This window comes from Leptodactylus fuscus, chromosome 1 (genome assembly GCF_031893055.1).
Source record: "Leptodactylus fuscus isolate aLepFus1 chromosome 1, aLepFus1.hap2, whole genome shotgun sequence".
NCBI lineage: Eukaryota > Metazoa > Chordata > Amphibia > Anura > Leptodactylidae > Leptodactylus > Leptodactylus fuscus.
The window spans coordinates 336,710,708-336,715,029 of NC_134265.1; the positions used below are offsets into that span (position 1 = coordinate 336,710,708).

The 4,322-nt window shown below is 49.8% G+C and overlaps 1 pseudogene; it reads right to left on the minus strand.

The window, feature by feature from the left end:
• Positions 1–4,164: 4,164 nt before the first annotated feature.
• LOC142190765 (U2 spliceosomal RNA) lies at positions 4,165–4,291 on the minus strand (annotated as a pseudogene).
• Positions 4,292–4,322: the final 31 nt, after the last annotated feature.

Here is a 4,322-nt window from a genome sequence, read left to right on the forward strand (position 1 = left end):
CAACAAAACCTCATTCATCAGGTGGTTAGTTAACTCATCATAGGCTGAGGTCTTCTGTTGTGGAAATGCACCTTTTTTTTTGTAGATTTTGTTGCGGGGACAACAGAGAACAAGGGACAGCTGAGTATTAGAGATGAGCGAGTATATTCGAGCAAATACCTCCCCTCCATAGACATTGGTGTTTAAAAAAAAAAAAAGGCGCCAGGGGAGGTTGGAGGGGAAACGAATATTTCCCACCTTTCCGCCCGGTGTTCGACTGAATACACCAATAACTATGCAAATAGAGGTTTTTGATTGAATACTACTATTTAGAGATGAGCGAACAGTAAAATGTTCGAGGTTCGATATTTGTTTCGAGTAGCCCCTCAATATTCAACAACTCAAATCGAACCCTATTATAGTCTATGGGGGGAAAATGCTCGTTTCAGGGGTAGGCAACGTTCGATCAAATTATACTTACCAAGTCCACGAGTGAGGGTCGGGCTGGATCCTCCGAGAAGTCTTCTCCGTGCAGCGTCTTCCTTCTCTTCATTCACTCTGCCAGACATCAAGTCTGGGCAGAGCCGACTGCACATGCCCACACTACAAGCGGACATGCGCAGTCGGCTCTGCCCAGGCCCGATGCCTGGCAGAGTGAATTCAGAGCCGGAAGACGCCGCGGGGACGCTGCACGGAGAAGACTTCTAAAGGTAGGAGAAGAACCAGCATTGATTGGCCGACTGTATAGCATTCGGCCAATCAATGCTGGTTCTGCATCGAACTTTTACATTCGAACAGCAAGTGGTACTCGATTGAGTACGAGTATTTCGAATACCGTAGTATTCGATCGAATACCTACTTGATCGAGTACTACTCGCTCATCTCTACTACTATTCGATCAAATACTATTCGCTCATCTCTACTGAGTATGTTTTTTCTTAAGAGGACCTCTCATGGTCCGGGGCACAGGCAGTTCTATATACTGCTGGAAAGCTGACAATGCTCTCAATTCAGCGCACTGTCGGCTTTCCCGATCTGTGCCCCGAGTAAAGCGCTAGCGGTCCCGGTACCGTAGCTCTTTACAGTCAGAAGGGCGTTCCTGACAGTCAGTCAGGAACGTCCTTCTTCACAGCAGCGCCTATCGTGCTGTACAGTGTGAGCGGGGAGGAACGTCCCCTCCCCTCCTGATAATAATCGTCTATAGACGAGCACTGTGAGCAGAGGAAGGGAGCGTTCCTGACTGTCAGGAACGCCCTCCTGAGTGTAAAGAGCTACGGTACCAGGACCGATAGCTCTTTACCCAGGGCACAGATCGGGAAAGCCAATAATGCGTTGAATTCAGCGCTCTGTCAGCTTTCCAGCAGTATATAGAACTGCCTGTGCCCAAATCGGTGAAAGGTCCTCTTTAAGGACAGTTTGGAGGGAAAAATTGTCTTGGTTGCTCATAGCACCCAATTACAGCGCACCTTTAATTTTTCAAAAGCACTATAGAAAATGAAAGTAGTGCTGTGATTGGTTGCTATGGGCAACTGAGCCAGTTTTTCTTTAAAACAGTTTCCACCAATCTGCCCGATTGTCTACTACATGGTAAATTTTCCACCTCATTTTGTCCCCGGCTTTCACTCTATCATGTAGGCGATGACTCTATTGCATATACTCAGAGGAGATATTGACTTTGTACATGGCGTCAGCCGTCATGGGTGACAGACAACATTAGGGTTGTTGAAGGGTCTGAGACACATGAGCAGCACATGACTACAGTATTGTGTAAATGTTTTAGGCAGGTGTGGAAAATGCTGCTCAGTAAAGAATGCTTGCTGAAATAGAAGGGTTAATAGTTTATTTTTGTCAATTAGCAAAATGAAGGGAAATCTAAATCTCATGAATATTTAGTTTCACCTTTGTTCTTTGGAGGAGGAGGATTGGAGCAAGCCTAAGATTTGTGCTTAGCTTTCCAAAATGGCGGGAACAACCTCCCTGTCCGAGTTCCTTCAAGCACTGTGTGGTCTGGGCCCAGATAGAGGAGGAAAAGGAAATGTAAATGCTGCTCAAGTGTATGGATGAGAAGTGACTGATGGTTGTGAGAAGTTGCCTGGGGGGACAAAACTGAGCTTTGGCACCAGGGCCTATTAGCCTTTAGTTACACCCCCACACATAGCCCCTAAAGGTTAACATTTGGGAGACAATGGGGTGTTGTGGACATGTTTCAGTTTAGATGAGAGATGAGCGAGTAGTATTCGATCGAGTAGATATTCAAGCGAATACTATGGTATTTGAAATACTCGTATTCGATCGGATACTACTAGCTATTCGCAGTAAAGATTCGATTCAGAACCAGCTTTGATTGGCCGAATACTATACACTGTATAGCATTCGGCCAATCAACGCTGGTCAATGCATCCCTATGAATGATTCATGCGGGCAGTGCATGGCAAGCACACGGAGCCCATTATAGTCTATGGCAGGGGTCTCAAACTCAACTCAGCACGTTGGCCGCAGAGCAAGATCCCAGCCAGTTGGCGGGCCGCACCACGGCAAATTTAGCTCCACCCACTTATGTTGACTCCGCCCATTCATTTTTCATGTGCCCCCACACTGTATAATCCTCCTACAGTCACCCATAAACTATATGCCCCCCCTCCATCTTTCCCCCAGTTACATATACACCCTTCATCTGCCCCCAGATTCATATCCCCCCATCTCTGCCCCCAGTTTCATGTCCCCCCATCTCTGCCCCCAGTTTCATGTCCCCCATCTCTGCTCCCAGTTTCATGTCCCCCCATCTCTGCCCCCAGTTCCATGTCCCCCCAACTCTGCCCCCAGTTTCATGTCCCCCCATCTCTGCCCCCAGATTCATGTCCCCCCATCTCTTCCCCCAGTTTCATGTCCCCCCATCTCTGCCCCCAGATTCATGTCCCCCCATCTCTTCCCCCAGATTCATGTCCCCCCATCTCTGTCCCCAGATTCATGTCCCCCCATCTCTGCCCCCAGTTTCATGTCTGCCCCCAGATTCATGTCCCCCATCTCTGCCCCAGTGTCATGCCATTCTCCCCCCTCCCTTCGTCTGCCCCCAGTGTCATGAGCCCCTTCATTCCACCTGAATGTTTAAAGAGACCTTTCACCATTTTGCCCACAGGCAGTTCTATATACTGCCAGAAAGCTGACAGTGCGCTGAGTTCAGCGCACTGTCGGCTCTCCCGATGTGGGCCCAGTGTGAAGAGCTTACGGTCCGGTACCGTAGCTCTTCTATGGTCAGAAGGGAGTTTCTGCCACTCAGTCAGAGATTTTTCTTTGAAGGTCTCCGCATGTGCCAATCAAAAAACACCAAGTGCACGAAAAAAGTGTGGGTGCCACACTAAAAAAAACGTGCCCAGGATGCTTGTCAAAAAACGCACCCTTCCCCTAAAGGGGAGAGAGGTTCCTGACTAAACTCTTCCCCACAAGGACCAAAAGGTGACCGAGTGAGGTCGAGTATCCGAAAGGACCATCTGCCGGAGCAGGATGGCCCTACCAACATCCGGTTTCCCCCCGGGCTGCCACCACCAGGGGTACTCAGGATAACCAGTCGCCAAGTTTCTCTCCGGGCTGCCACCACCAGAGATACTCCTTGGCTCAGGCAAAGAAGTCTGCGCCTGCCCCGGTTCCCCAGGACAGGTCAGCTGACAGAGGGGAGAGACCCATTACAGGCCTCATCCCCAAACATCGTCAGGAAGCGTCCCAAAAGGGTACAGCATCCCTTCGTCAGACACACAAAAAGGGTGACAGAGTGTAAACAAACGTGAGAAAAACACTAAACAAGTGGTAAAGTGCCCATTCAGAGCCCGGTTTACCGCCGGATCTATAAAAATTTCTCCAATGCTGGAAAACCAGGCATTAAGGAGTGGTGTGCTCAAATAGGTGTATTCCGGTGCCAAGCAATGTGCCGAAATCAGTGGGTTTCCCACGCCCAGTGACTAAGGCACCCCGGGGGCCACTCAACCCCCAGGGCACGACACCAGAGACCTTCGAGCGCTTCACCGACCTTCAGCCAAGATCCTTGACAACGAGTGGTCAAGTGGTCATGTTGCCAGCGTCAGCAGTCTTCGTCGGTTCCCTACGGTGGCCCCATCCTAACCACCTGCGGATCCGACTACTAGCTGCGTCCCCCAGCAACATGCCCAAAGTGGTTCTCACGTTCAAATCTCCATGGTTTTCGGCCTACTCCCGCTGTGACCGACCTAGCGGATCGCAATCTCCAGCGGTTTCGCCTACTTGCCACTTCTGATAAGAACAGATACTACACTTGATCTTAGCCAAAAGGCCGAGAAGCCACTCAGTCAGAGATGTCCTTCTTCACAGCACAG